Source organism: Nelumbo lutea, chromosome 1 (genome assembly GCF_056320005.1).
Source record: "Nelumbo lutea isolate HS-2025 chromosome 1, American lotus-T2T, whole genome shotgun sequence".
NCBI lineage: Eukaryota > Viridiplantae > Streptophyta > Magnoliopsida > Proteales > Nelumbonaceae > Nelumbo > Nelumbo lutea.
In genome coordinates this window covers 174,255,955-174,272,163 of record NC_142684.1, presented here as the reverse complement: position 1 = coordinate 174,272,163, position 16,209 = coordinate 174,255,955, and the positions used below count along the sequence as shown (strand labels likewise).

Genomic DNA, 16,209 nt, shown 5'->3' with positions numbered 1-16,209 from the left:
TGATTGGGTGTGCTACTAAGCTGCCTCAGCTTGGACAAAGATTCCAAAATCTGAATGTTATGCAGATGCTAGTGGTTTTAACGTCAACCCAGAAACGAAATCATTGGTCCACCAGGCAGATCAATGATTCGAGTTCAATACTTCAATTTAATAAAAGTGTATAAAATCAATATTTTAAAACCGTCGTTGATCTTGACAGTTGAACCATTCAATCTGGAAATAGGTCCCAACTCTTGGAACTCGGCCTTTATAAAAACTATTGAATTAGTCAACAAACCATTGAGGCATTGACCCAGGCATTTTAACGTCGAACTGCTCGGCCCGGACAACAGTTTGTGATCTAACAATAAGCATCGATTTTTCTTTTTTGTTTTCATTTTTCTCTTCGAATCTTCTAGAATCCAGAGCAACGAGTCTTCAGTATGACCCTAAAACCACATTGTTCTATTCGCGACGTTTCTTCTCGCCTCACGGCAAGGACTTGCAAGCAAAAATGGAACAACCTTTGTTAGCCTTTTCGATGCAGTGGTGACCGGTGACCTCTTGGGTAGATCCCTAACGGTAGTAACTGATAAGTGATTTCCAATCGGAATATCCCCCCAAATTTCCTCATTCTATTGAATACTACCATGAGTATTTTATTTTCTGCAATACCCTGGTTATTGGGCCCGACTATCGATTTAACTCATGTTATTTGGTGCAAAAGTTGTGGTAGCTCTAAGCATTTTCTCTAGGTTCCAAGTGTTCATCGTGTGAAATACTCTCCTAAATTCAAAACTAAGATCTGCCATAGATGTACTTTTGGATAACTCTCTTCCCATCTTGGACCTGTTCTTTGAAATAATTTTTTTGTGCCTTGTATGTTTTTTGAATGCTTCAAACTCCGAAAGGAATATTAGTGGATTTTCAGAACAAGACAGAATTAAACAGAGAACACTTGAGAAAGCAAAAAATAGAAATCATATCAAATAATTCATAGAATAGGATTAATTTTTAATATTTATATTGTCTGTTTTATGATGTCACAGGTTGACCAATTTGACCTGGGTGGATGAACTGCTGACCCGGAGGCAAAAGTGGTTCTGTTTCTGGGTACTTTTTAAAGCATTGTATAAAATAGATAAAATTTATATTATATTATAAAAGAGTAAATACCGCTTTTTCTGGAATTTTTATTGAACGTTTTCTACCCCCTTTGTCTAAGTATACAGTGGATATTAAGAGGACATATATGCCCTTTACACTCCAGAAATTGTCCGCTTATAACTGTTCAGAAACTACCATTTATAACTGTTCAAAAACTACCCACTAAGAAAATGGCTACAAAAGGTGGTGTTAAAGGGATTGCTATCATCACCATCAGCAACAATGTCAGAGGTTCTATTTAGTTTGTCCAAGTACCTAACGGTCTCTATTTCCCTCCCTTCCGTCACTCACCTCTCTCTTTGTTTTGTGTTTCTTAGCTTGTGGTTTTTAATATATGGGGGCTACCCGTGTCAAAGGAAAGATCACAAGCCTCTCACAAGATTTCCATGGATTTCATATTCATGCTCTTGGTGATACCACCAATGACTGAATTTTACTGGCCGGTATCAGGATTGAATTTTGAAAATTTGATGGTTACCCATTTCTTTACTTGATCTTATGATTTTGGTTTAATTGGTTATTTTTTAATCAACATTAAATCGTTTATGCTTACCTATTTCTTTGTTGGTTTTATTCTCCTGGTTTGGTTAGTGCACATGGTTTTTTGTGTTTCATTTCGTCTTCTTCCCATATTGAAAGCCCTCATTTGTATCCAATAAACAAGAATAATGAGCCTTATCTATTAATTAAGCTCAGATTTTGATGTTGCAAGGCTTCAATTGAACTCAGTAAAGAAGGATTGGTGAAATCCTTCTCTATTTATTAAGCTTCAATTTTGGATGTTTTCTATCCCCCTTGTTTAAGCATACAATGGGCATAAAGAGGGTATATATGTCCTTTGCTCTCACTTCAAAAACTACTCACTGATATCCATTCAGAAATTGTCCACTTATAACCATTTAGAAATTGCCCATGAATTATAAATAATTTTGTCTTAGAGATATTATCACGTGTACTAGTTATAGAAAATAGGAAAAATGATTTAGGAAATTGACTAACTCTATTTTTACTATTTCAATATTGTCTTAAAGTACCCCTATTGTTTTTGAAAATTATCGCTATCATTAAATCGTAACGAAGGCGTATGAAAAGTCACTTTTACCCTTATATTAATAAAGGGCGTCAAATAATAAATCGTAACATAATGGGCATCTTTTGAATCGTTCCAATTGGGAACGACAATCGGCCTTTGTCATCTGCTATCATTGAAGAGACCACTGGTGAGTGTTGGATTCCATTAGGATTGCGATAAAATAGGAGAGGGTTTTGAGTCATTATGAGGAGGAACATACCTTGGCGTTCTCTTTAGCCTGTTCTCTCTCTTTTCTCCTCTCTCTAGAATGGAAAAGAAATAGCAGTAGAAACTTTGATGGATCAGTGGGAATTGCATAGGGAAATGTTTGTTTGGGACCATCAGTCTCACAACAAGGAGTCTGACGGTCGCCTTTTCGCAATGAAGTCCGTCAACCCGAATTTGTCCATCCCTTCTTAACTTGAAGGGATGAGCTACTACAGAGAAGAGAGATACATATGACGGAGATTTAAAAGTGTTGTCTCTAGCGAAGGTTGCAACGGCGGTTCTAGCAAGGTCTCCAATAGCAGTGAAGAGCAGTCCATGAGGGATGCTGTTTGTTGTTACGTGATCTGACTACTCCCAGTTGGAGGGCGATCTGGCTTCCAATCGAGCAGCGAGTTGGATCTATCTACAAGACGGTGGATCAAAGAACTCGTGGTGGCTAACCCGGCGAGGTCGCTTCGATGCTTAAGTTAGTGTACTATAATGCGAGCTGAATACTTTTGAGACTTTGAGAGCTTGAGAGCTAGAGAGTAGAGTAATCACACGTACCTTTGCCTTGAGGTTCCTGTCTTTATATACTGAAGTTGTTATGAGTCTCATGAAAGAGCTTCGAGATCTCCAGGGTGTGGAGATAAGGTTCGTTCTGCTTCTGAAGGAGCAGTATGTAGATAAGGCTTATCGTTCCACTTCCGACTCAGGCGGAGCCGGGATGAGTTCCCATCGTTACCTCAAAAAAAGTCACCCTCCAGCTGGGAGTAGTCAGATCACGCAACAACAATTGGCGTTGTCTATGGGAAACGATCGAAAGGTCATACCTATCCTTCACAGTTACCAACCTTGATTTCTACATCAATGGCATCTTCTAGTCATACCGGGAAAAGCAGCAAGATGAACATCTCCAGGGGACAACCCCAACCCCCTACGGTGTGCATCGGCCAGTTCACCATTCCGCTTACTGTGTCTGGAGTTCCAACGTTGACCGCATCACCTAACACCACACAGGTGAGCGCCCCACTTCCCCTAGTGGTAGGTGCAACTTTTTTTGAGCCTTTTGTGGTTCCCCCCGGAGTCGGGTAGTCCTAGTTCAACGACCTAGTTTAGTGCGTCCGGGCTATCCAGATCCAGATGTAGATAGATCCAACTCGCTGCTCGATTGGAAGCCAGATCGCCCTCCAGTTGGGAGTAGTCAGATCGCACGACAACACTATTGAAGGGATGAACATAAAGATTCTCGTCAGCCAAAACATCACTGTCAATCAGGCACAACTCAAAGGAAACGGTGGTGGGGGTTGAGGATTTCGCAGTGGTGGTAGTGGTTATGGTGGCGGCGGCGGCTACGATGGTCACCGTTGTTACTACCCATACCCTTAGCGATTTGAATCAAACCTTCCTCATTGGACCTCTCTCTCCCTCTCTTTCTTTTTCTCTCTCCCCTTATATTCTTCTTCAACCTGCAACTCACCTCCCTTGTTTTTCCTCCCCTACCAGTGTCGTTGTATGCTGGGTTGGTTGGAGTTGGCCCTATTAGCTGTGGCTTCGTCTGGGTTAGAAGGTTGAGTCATGCAACTGAAGCTCGGCATGATATTCCTCCCTTGGTGTTTTGCAAACCCTAGTTTCTCTTCTTATTAGAGAGATGTTCAGGAATTTGCAATTTATGCAACAACCATCTTAACTGTTCCGGTGTCAGGAACAATGTTTTCCTTTTTATTAGTTTTTATATTCCTTTGCACCTGAGAATATCAGTAAAAAACAGATGAAACAAACAATCCATCATGGACTGTCTCCTTTTTTTAAGAGAAAATTCTCGGTTAGTACCTTGTGATTTGGGCTTAGTTCTACTTTGGTCCCACAATTTTAAAATGTGACAATTTAGTACCCAAACTTTTAAAACCTGACAATTTAGTACCTATTGTTAAATAGATGTTAACTAGCTGTTAAGTGGCATTTGAAAAAGATATAAATACCCTTCAAGTGTTATTCAATTTTCTTTATCAACCATTTGAACATTGACAAAAAATTAACAATTTCAATCTTTGCCTTTTCCATTCAAGAAATTTAGGGTCATGTTTGAGTGGACATTCTGGTGACCCCAACTTTCTTGAATAGAAAAGGCAAGGATTTGAGACTGTTAATAGTTTGTAAATGTTTGGATGATTGATAAAGAAAACTAGATGACACTCGAAAGGTATGTGTGTCTTTTTTAAATGCACTTAATGACTGGTTAGTAGCTAGTTAATAGCAGGTACTGGATTGTCATGTTTTGAAAGTTTAGGTGCTGAATTGTCGCATTTTAAAGTTTGGGGACCAAAGTGGCACTATGCCCAAAGTACATGGTACTAATTGGGAATTTTCCCTTTTTTATTCCCAACTATGTTTGCCAGCAAGCCGTCAAACTACGAACTCAGGAATCTTCTCTTTTGTACTCTCTTGATGCTTCTTTTCATTTTTCTTTCGGATTCCTACTTTAAAAATCTTCTCTGATATCGGTGGTTTTGTTCATCTCTATTATGTTCCCCTCGGACAATAAACTCCGGTTACGGCTAGAATTGTAGAACTCTTAGATCTCTCCCTCTCCCTTCCATTCTCTTCCCTGGAACCACCAAAACCGTAGATTGGACAATAGTAAGATTCCTCCAGTTATGGATTTCACTGTAGATCTCTCCCTCTCCCTCTCGTTCTCTTCTCCGAAACTGTCGGAACTACAGAGCTCGAATGCTATAGGGGAATTGCAGTTACAACATTTCCCCTCTTCCCTCTCCCTCTTGTTCTCTTCTCTAAACTGCAGAGATCTAACCTTTGTTAGCACCTCCCAATCTTGTCAATGGCCTTGTTAACAGTCCACCGTGTGTGAAGGAGGTGAGGAGAGGGAGAGTGCGAGTGTGAGAAAGCCAAAGGGTAATTTTTAAAATTTTGAAAAAATTGGTCATGTGATGTCATATATAAATGAGTGTGACGGACAGTTAATAGTAGGGAAGGTTTTAGACAATTGTCAAAAATAGTAGGGGTAATTTAAAATAATACTGAAACAGTAGGGGTAAAGTTAGTCAGTTTCCTAAACCTTAGGGGTGGTTTAAGAAATTTGCCCTAAAAAATATGTAGAAATTTGTCCATGCATTTAAGATTATACACTTATTATATAAAAATAATTGTGATAAACTACTACTACTATGCGAAAAGAATGTCTAACTTGTGATTAGATCAAAAGATCCAACTTCCCCGGTTATTAACAATCGTTTTTTACAAGCGGTTTAGAGGTGGAATGGACTTGAAAATTTGATCAACCGACGCGATGATTGGTTTTCCCAAGTGGATTGATTTCAAGTTGAAAACATTAGGAGATGCCTCCTAAAATAGGAATAAAGACTAGGCAAATGCGTTGAAGACTAATAAGAACTGGAGTTTTGAATGGTCAACTTAAATCTTGCCCTATGACCCCTATCTATCCAACTTTGCATAGAGGTCTTTCTAATGTTTAGAAAACTGTATCAGATCGTCAGTTGAACTGGTTGGATTGTGACTCAGGCTCTTGGCAGGTTTGGTGATATGTGCTAAAATTTGAATAAAAGTTTCAATTCGGCTGATCCAATCGAAAATCTAGTGAATTGGACCCAATTTTATTTTTTTTAGAATGTAAATATAAACTTCTAAAGGTCATAACTTTGTGCTCGATTGCTTGCTTGGGATGATCTTTTTCTGGTTTGGATAACCTTTTGTGATTTATGCAATAATAAGGGGGCAAAAGTGTATTACTTCATTATTTATTGTCAAAAAATACCTTTTTCTAGCATAAAATATTTTTATATTAAAAATTAAAAGTAGAACAAAGTATGCTATAATAGAATATAACTATGTATTTTGTATTCTATGTATGTGTGTGTATTACATAACTATAGTTTGACCTCGACTAAACCTCTCCCTTCTCTAGGTCGATGTCTAGTTCAGTTCACTAAGTTTCAAATAATCTGATTCTTCGTTTTGGTTGAGTTACAGGTAAATTGAACAGAGGTTTTTATATCCTTGTCCATTCAACACTTGTAAATGTGATTGCACACACATACACACACGTGCATACACACACACACACACACACCCACAGGATTTTACAAAATTTTCTAAGCTTCAAATTGAAGCTAATTGTAAATCAGTGAATTTTGGAGAGATAGATGGATTGTAGATAAAGCTATTGCTGATTTGGTTCCTCAAGAAAACATTGCTAATGAGGGGCTCTTAGTTAGTGATGTGATTGACCAAGATAGGAATGTTTGGAATAGAGAGAAAATATGGAATCTTGTTTCATATGATATGTGGTTGAAGATCAAAACTATTTTCATCCCATCAGAGTTAAAAGATGATAAGTTAGTGTGGTGGTTTAATGCTAATGGCAATTTTTTTTTTCAATTTCCGCCTATAGATTGAAATGTGGTAATGTATTAAATCCAATAAATAGTTTTAATTGGAGTAAGAACATTTGCAATCTGAAGTGCCCGCCAAAATTTCAAGTGTTTATGTTCCTATTGTTGAACAATCGACTTCCCACTAAGTCTCTTTTAAGATGCAAAGGATTCAATATTGATGGTGGATGTGATGTTTGTGGTGAGGATGAAGATGTGGATCATAATTTTAGAAATTGTTCTGTTGCAAGGAATTGTTGGGGGATTATTCTCCCAACTATTCAAGGGCTTGAAGATCAAGAAAGGTCTACAAAAGATTGGTGGTTGGACATTTCAAAGACTTTGTTGCTCAAGGAGGAATGGCAAAAGGAAAAGTGTATTCCTGTTATGGCATTTTAAGAATAAAAGAAATTTGAGGGTTTTTAAAAATCGTTCGATTCCTCAATATAAGGTCATCATTGATAATGTCTTTGGCTCGCTTATGGAATTTCAAGAGTGTACAAATAAGTCAAAAGGTGATATTTTTACCAAAGATCGTAGCTATATAAGGTGGAATCCCCCTAATTTGGGTGTGATTAAAATTAGCATTGATGCTTCTCGAATGGAGGATGGTATGAGCACCATTGCGGTTCTTGCTAGGGATCACTTGGGTGCAGTTTTGGATATTAAAGCTTATAAATTGGGATTTACCTCCTTTAATAGGGCGGAAGCTTGGGCTGCTTGAGAAGCCCATAATTTGGCCTTGAATTTAAAAAATTTTCCTCTCATAATTGAGAGTGATTCCAAGATAGTGATATCTTGTCTAATAAATGCAATATGTATATTTACATTAATTTATTATATAAAAGTTGAAAAACAATTAGATTTTTAAATTTTGTATTTTAAGAAAGATTAAAGAGGAGTTGAATTAAATCCAAATCTAGTGCAAGTTTATTAGGATTTGAATTTGAATATGGAATCTTTAAATGAGATTGGGTTTCAATCAAATTTAGGTGCAAGCTTTCCATGGTCAGATCAGAATCGGATTTGACTGAATCTGATCCGATTACAACCCTAGGAGAGAAGCAATGGCTAAGGTGAGGGAAAAACAGGACGAAGTGGTGTCGTGCTGTTTGAATGTTCAAATGGAAACTGAGAGAATATTTTTTGTTTCAAACATTTTTTTTTAGAAGTCATTAATTGATTAATGGGATGGACTTAATGAGTTAATTTCCTTCCCATTGTACTTACACATGAGAGATTGAGTTGCATTTAACCATTTAAGGGACAGATGTTATTGTTTGGTGGAGTAGAGATCAATGTGGGGAGCCCTTGTGGGTAGCAGATTTAGAGCCATTGAAACGTGTTACAATAGTTTCAAACACTTTCAAAATACAAAATTCTCAGCAAGTGAATACCTACGAACCATCTCTTGGCGCTCATAGAGGCGCTGCTTAGATGCTTTAAAAGAAAAGAATAATAAAAAATGAACAGATGCTAACTCGAATGGGGTAATTATGGTGATGGGATCTGTTCCTCACAAATGGGTGCCTTATAGGCACATCCACCGTGCATTAGGAACATTTCCCTTGAATAATAATAAATAAGTATGGGAGATGTTTCGAATGCATGATAGGATGTGCATGTGAAGTGCTTGTGAGGTGTCAGGTGTGATGAGCAGATCCGTTCTAGTATTCATACTAACGGTGAAGAGCATCGGAAAATGTCAACTTCTGATAAGACAATATGAATTAATTAGGCTTCTTTAATTTCTTTTTTATTTTAATAAAAGAAAACTGAAAATAAAAATTCAAATAATGGAAAAAGAGATAAATAGGCTTGCTAAAAGGAGAGATGTGCTGATATGAGACATTCAATTATATAAATATAGGTCATTGTCACCATTAAAAAAGAGGGTAGGATATATAGCATATCGTGTTGAAATATTTTCTCTTTGTGGATACATTTTGATATAAGTTCTCTTTCTTTCATTCAAAGTTAGAACCATTTAGACTGCTGCATAGCATATTAGGTTTCCTAAGCATTTGCTCTCACGTATTTATGAACTTTTTGATTTATTTTATTTTTTATTTTGGTAGACGTAATCTATTTGCCTCCACATAATTCCCTTTACTTTGGATTTCGTTTAGCTCATGAATCACATTGGGTAGATACTTAGGGAGTTTCTTATTGACTTAATATAAGCAATAAGCATTGAGTTGAGCATTGAGCCACATTCAAATCCGGAGGATTTCTCCATTTGTCAAAATTATTTAGTTTTCTCCTACTTTAAGGCTCTGTTTGTTTTTTGGTAAGTTATTTATGTAGGTAAATGCAGTTACGTGGGTAAGTTTTTCTTAGGAAACATTTTACTCGGGTAAGTACATTTACCCATGTTCTTTTATTTCTCATGTAAAAAAGGAAATGACCATTTTAACCATAAAAATCTATAATTAAAAGGGCATGTTTGTCTCATTCAAGTGTTGGCAACTTCTGGTTTGGCAATTCAAGAGGGGATTCTCTAACACCAAAATTCTAGAGTTCAATGGCTTTGTGAAGGAGATGGCAACACTAATTTTCTTACAGAATTATTCTAGTGAGGCAACAGTAGAATCGAATTCCCTACACTAAAAATCATGTTCATCAAAGGGTGTACTCAAAAGGAGAAATTCAGGGGATAATTATTGATTATTTTGATAATGTCTTCAAATCTAGTAATCCAAGCTTAGCAAATGGGATTATAGATCTTCTTGAGGAAAAAAAATTCTATTGAAATGAACACATACCTTGTAAGGCCTCTATCTGATTGTGAAATATACAATGTAGTTTTTCTCCATTGGCCCTATAAAGGCCCCTAGGTTGGGAGGGATCCATTTGTTTTCTTTCAAAAATATTAGGCTGTTATAGGTGTGGACTTAACCAAGGAAATCCAAAGTTGGATCCAAGAGAGGAGGGTTCCCGAGTCAGTGAATTTCACAAGTATCATTCTTATCCCAAAGTGCTATAACCCTTAAGACATGTCTCAGTTTAGGGTCTTGGCCAAATGACTAGGTCACTAGAGTCCAAGATATCTGGACTTGGTCATCGGTAAATTTCACTTTCAACATAAATAGTAATCAATGGGGTAGAATCAGACCCACCAGGGGATTAGATAGGGGCCCCTTTCCTCTTTATCTTGGCTTCTCAAGCTCTCTCTGTAGCAATATCTAAGGCAATTGATCAGGGTTCTCTTCAACCTTTCTTAGTCAAAATGTTAGCTAAGTCCACACCATAGTTATTTTATGCTGATGTTGCCTCTTCTTTTCCAAGGGTGATCTCCCAAATGCCTCTAAGATAAAAAAAAATCTCACCAGTTATGGTGAGACATCAGACAAATCATAAATCTTGAAAAATTAGAGTTGGTTTTCAGTAGAAACACCTCTCAAAAATTTAGGCGGATCATCTCTTGTCTTCTAGAAATAAAAGAGAGTAGGGAAATTGCAAAATACTTTGGCTTTCCCACCCAAATTGCTAGACTAAAATATTAGTTTTTTTGACTTAGTGGATTATATCAAAGGTTGTAAACAAGCCTTTTCTTTCTCATGCAGGCAGGGAGAGCCACTTTAAAATTCCTCAGAAGATTTGCCAAAAATTAAACCTTCAAATGGCAGACTTCTTCTAGGGTCGAAAGCAAGATGAAGAAATATATTAGTTGGGTGAGATGGAATAGACTTTGTATTGACAAGTCCAGAGGGGGTTTAGGTTTTAAAATATATTAGGGCCTTATTAGTCAAATCAGTTTGGAGACTCTTGCAGGATAGTTCCTCTTGGGCCTCTACCATCAAGTCAAGTCCGTTCTTGTGGAACCTAAGGAGCGTCATCCAAGATTGTTGGGAGTTCAAGGAGAGGTGTGGGGAGGGGATCATTTACAAGCATGTCTTTTGCGAAGCAAATCAGGCTATGGATTGGCTGGCCCCCCAAGTCCATGAAGCCCAGTTGTCAAATGATAGTTGTGTTTCTTTGCACCTTTGTAAGCTGCTTTGGCCTTTTGCATTTATTTGTAGTAATATGTGGGGATGTGCTACCCCCTCGTCTTGTGTAGCCCCTTATGTTTATTATAAAAAAGGTAAATTACAAAAACCCCCCTATACTTTGGGGTTTGTGACAAAGACCCCCCTTGACCGTTAAGTCAGACAATGGAATGCGTTAAATTACCAAAATACCCCATTAAACTTTATTTTTTTGGCCATTTTCTCTTAAAACCTATTTAACCTATTATTTTCCCTTTCTTCTCTTCTTTTCCCCTCCACCGTCCTCTCTCATTCTTTCTCTCTCCCAATTCTCTAAAAAGAAAGGATGGAGGAAACCCATTTCTCATCTTCCCTTTCTTCTCTTCTCGGTCTTCAATCTCGTTTCTATAGCCATCGCCAACGATGCTGTGATCATGAAAAATTGAAATGCTTGATAGCCCAACAACAGATGTTTGCCCATATCACCGAGAAGATGGCCCAACTTCAACCTCTACCATTCAAACTAAACCTCAAAAGTTCCACTACACTCGCCCATCTCCGACGTCATTGGACAAAAAGGAGTGGAATGAAGCAAACAAGGGGGTGTTGTGGAGACGCTTTGTCACAGATCCCATAGGAGTGGAATTTCTCCAGTTGGCTTGCTCGTAGTGTTGCAAGTGAAGGACTTGTATTTGCGGACTCACCTCCACCACCAAAGACTAAGACTGGTTCCATCTCTACTTCAGCCACGAGTCGTGGTTTATGATGGGGTCTGTCATCTCTGTCACAGGGGTATATTATTGCTTTGTATTCCACCGTTTTCTTCCTCTTTGTTTCTCTGTTCTAATAAGCTACTCTTTCGTATTAAAGTGAAACACTCTCGATTCCGTTTATGACATTGAAAGACCTTTTTGTTTTATTCTGTCTTATGTTGGTACTCGATGATTTTCCATCTACAATGTTGTTTCATGTTTAACTCTTGTCATTTTTTCTTGGAAGAAACAAGAGTATCATGGAATTAGAAACCAAGCAAAAAGGAATGGAGAAACATCATTTCATTTTTTTAAGGGTAGAAACGACAACATCATCCACTTAGAAACAAAGAGAGGGAGTGGCGAGACGCCATCGGCTTTCTCGTTTTTTTCCTCTTTGTTTTCTAAGGTGGAGATGAGAATATCATTCATCATTAATTCGTATATATATTTTAGAAACCAACTTTTGAATTAGGGAAGATAAATAGTGTTTTTTTCATCTAATTATTAATAACTAAAGATAATATGGAGATTAAAAAATATTATAACGGCTATTTTGGATGGAAGATTAATGGAAGGGGATTTGTCTCACGGTCATAGTACATGGGGTCTTTGTCGTAAAACAAAGTATTTGAGGTTTTTGTCATAAACCCTATAATACGGGGGGTCTTTGTAATTTACCCTAAAACCAACCATTTTTCCAAACAAAAAAAAAAAACTTGGTTGACTGAGCAATCCATTCCGTTGATCTGGTAGGGCCGCAAATGTCATCTCTTTATTTTGATTCACGATATATAATATCAAAGTCAAGTCAATTTTAGTTCATTTTATAATAATATGCCAATTATTTTTAGTGTGGTTCAAAGTATATGTTGGATACACAAAAATTGCATATCCAGACTTTCTAGCATACGATATTTTTATTTATTTCAAATTGATGTATTTACAAATAAGAATATTAACCTGAATATTAAATTTTTTAGATGTTAAAGGGCTCAAATTCCCAAAAATCAATACATTTCCGTCAATATGTACCGATACGTGGTGATATTTTGATCCATGATTTTTAAATATAATTTATTAATACTATTGAATATTCAATTAGAATCCAAATTTGATTCAAATCTAAATATAAATCCAAATTTGATTCAATCCTATCTATTTGCGGCCCTAAACTTGATTTGGTGTACCATGTAGATTTGCGATGAGTTGATTAAGTTTTAGTATTACATTATACACGCCATAGATGGATTCAGGGTGGGGACATAACAATGTGCCTGTTATGTGAGTTTTATTTTGAGTATTCAATAGGTTTCATTTGTTTGCAGTGCAAATTTGAAGTTGAAGTATATACAAATTTTGCCTTCCATTCAGTTTTGCTTTTGTCTGTTTGAAATTATAATTTAAGGATCTATTTGGTTCGAGAGAATAGGAGTCTGGAATCGAAATGGGAGTGGTTCATTCCCATTCTGAATGTCTGGTTAAATGGAATGGGAATCCCATTCCCATTTTAGGCGGAATGGGAATGCCCATTCCCGGCCCCACCCCAAGGAATGCCATTCCCATGTCTTTGTTGCATGCTACTAAAATGTCATACATACCTGCAATCATTGAATGTTGAAGACATTTGTAATTGCAAAGAGCTGGTGGTATTGGACACCGTACATCCTACGGTTCCTCTTCCCAATTGGAGTTAATACTTACTACCAGACAAGATGGACCCCACTTAATAGACTCTTAATATAATTTCTTTATGCATTTTTTTTTTCTGCAAATGGCGTTTCTTCATTTTTTTTTGCAAAATTTCTACATTTCTTTTTGCAATTTCTACAAAATTTGAGTATTTTCATTCATTTTTTTTTCTGAAATTTCTACTAAATTATTGTAATTTCTGCATTTATTGGCAGTGCAAATGTTGCTTTTATTTCACATAAGGTGAGGATTACATCATCTTGCATCTTACCTCTCTTCGGAAATAGAAAACCCTTTTACCTCCATTCTCTTTCATATTTTTCTTTTATCATTGAAGTTATTAGTGGAGTTGAGATTAAAACCAACTAATTCCCCAAGAAATAGTATTAAAGCAAATATTTGGATAGTGTTTTTTATTTTATTTTTTGTACCATCGATGTTTCTACGTGAAACCTAACGTTTTGGGCTGATCAATACAAAAATTGGTCAGTGATGCGAAACATGCATTTTAAGATATGTCGGCCTCAAATACGATTGTATACGCACCATTTTGTTGGCTGAATCCAAAACGTTTCAGGAAGAAACAACAATGGTGATTTATCAAACAGAGAAGAAAAAAAGAAGAAACAGCAATGATACCAAATATAAACTTAAAAAATAATTGTTAGGGTTGCTAAAATTTCAAATATGTTGTAATTTGGATGTGGCTTACTGGTTTAACCTTCAAACAAGATAAATTAAATCGCACCCTCATATCAAAGAATAATTGACTACGGGCTGAAATGATAGGGGTGATGCCATATCCAAATGGCTGAAGCTCTGCTCCTCTGCCCTCACATAGCGCGCCTCACAGTCACATCCCATCTTGTATTGGAAATATTTCTAGTGTGCGGCCCAGAGGCTGTGTGAGGACTAGTTCCAGACTGGATGTAGCGTAGGTGGTTATCATAATTAATAGCCCTCACTGTTTATGATGCAGCAACCTATAATCCTATACACAATGGCTGTTTGACCCCATGGTATATGTAAATCAGATTCGATATGTTGTAAATCCATCGGATCTCATAAATACTGATTTGAATTTGAATTCAATTAGAATGTTGGGTATCTAAATATGATTCAACCCAATTTATTTATTTTTTTAAAACAAAGTATTAAAAAGGGAAGAAAATATAACAATTTAAATAAAGAAAAACAAATTTTTTTTTGAACTATTTTCATCATATATAGACATGTTTTATATAAAAATCTAAATAATATAAAAATTATATAAATAAATAACATACGTATATATATGATTTTTTTTAAAATCGAGCTCCAAAGAAGCCTGAAACCAGATATCAAGGGACATATATCATGTTGACAAACCTCATAGAGAAAAATAAAAAAGAAAATAAAATGCGGTGAGCGTGGATCGAACACGCGACCTTCAGATCTTCAGTCTGACGCTCTCCCAACTGAGCTATCCCCGCAAAATCCATTGCACCAGCCGGGAATCGAACCCGGGTCTGTACCGTGGCAGGGTACTATTCTACCACTAGACCACTAGTGCTTGTTGATATCATCGTTGTGACCTTACATAAACAAAACTTAACAAGCGAGTTTACTGACCCCTTTAATGAATAAAACAACACCATTGATTTTATTATTAAGATTATGTTTGGTTTGAAAAAAAAAAAAAAAAAAGGAAAAGGCAGAAAATCCTTTACAAACCTTGTATAGATTTCCTTACATTTTTCTTTCTTTCCCTACTTTTTCCTTCAAACCAAACACAGCCTAAATGTTTTCGGAGAAGCAAAACACGGTCCATTTTTTTTTCTCCGGATGTGCCCATGTGGGACCAAAATCACTAAAAATCAACCCCAGCCGAAGCTCACAAGTCAATAAAAAATAAAATAAAAGCAGTTATGGATGCCACTGCTCTACTGCTTTTATTCTCAGTTAAGCAAAGCATGAATGACAAGTATAACACTTTAGGTCTGATAAATCAATGCTGTAAGGGGTCTGAAATGTCGGGAAAATTCATTTTTTTGAGGAAAAAAAAGGATCACAATAGATCAATCAGTTGATCTTCTCAGCAGTAACATCAAACCGGCAAGTTCTTTGATATATTTTTTTTCCTGGGTAAATCTTTTTTTTTTTTTTTATAAACTTTTATTGGGTAAATCTATGTGATGGAAATGCATGACACAATAAAAGCTTTCACTAATCAAAACCCCTATAAATTTTGATGAAAGACATCTGATTTTTACCATTTTTATAAGGTTCAAAATTTTATTATATATCAAGCCGTATTGTCCAATACGTATGATATCAACTACCAAATACAGGTATTTCGGACATTGGACCTATTTTAGGGGGTAGATAAGTCAGAAACTTATCCCCTGACGCTTTTATTTTTTTTTTGAAAAAAAAAAAACTACACAAAAGATATAGGTGCATGATACAAAGTTTCGATACACCCCTTGTGCCATATCCGAGTGTATTGATATTATGTGATGTTGTATGATGCAATATGTGCTGAACCGAACATGCAACAGATGAGGTCCTGCCAATTGGACATAGTCGAGGCAAAAGGATGTAGTCGTGCATCGAAGAGCTTTTGCAAATAGGTAAAGAATTATTCAATTGGTTAATTCAGGTTTTTTGGGTTTTTTTTTGTTGTTTTGGAGTGATTGGAATGGTTTGATCGATTGTTTAGAGTAAATTAGGGGTTCATGTGGTGAATCATGCAAAAATCGAGGGTTGACAATAGATATAGAGTTTAATGTCTATTTGGTTCATAAGAATAGGGGTCTATAATCATAATGGGACAGGTAGGGGTGGCAATTTTTCACCCAACCCACTCAGAATCTAACCCGCCCATTTACTTGGTGGGTTGTGTGATCAACCCATCACCCAACCCACCCATTTAAATGGTTTGGGTTGTGGATAACCGTTGGATTAACCATTACAAACATAAG

At 36.5% G+C, this 16,209-nt stretch overlaps 2 non-coding genes across 2 annotated transcripts; both read right to left on the bottom strand.

The window, feature by feature from the left end:
* Window positions 1-14,645: 14,645 nt before the first annotated feature.
* TRNAF-GAA (transfer RNA phenylalanine (anticodon GAA)) lies at window positions 14,646-14,718 on the bottom strand. The gene has a single exon. It is a non-coding gene; the product is annotated as a tRNA-Phe (tRNA).
* Window positions 14,719-14,727: 9 nt separating this feature from the next.
* TRNAG-GCC (transfer RNA glycine (anticodon GCC)) lies at window positions 14,728-14,798 on the bottom strand. Its single transcript has one exon. It is a non-coding gene; the product is annotated as a tRNA-Gly (tRNA).
* Window positions 14,799-16,209: the final 1,411 nt, after the last annotated feature.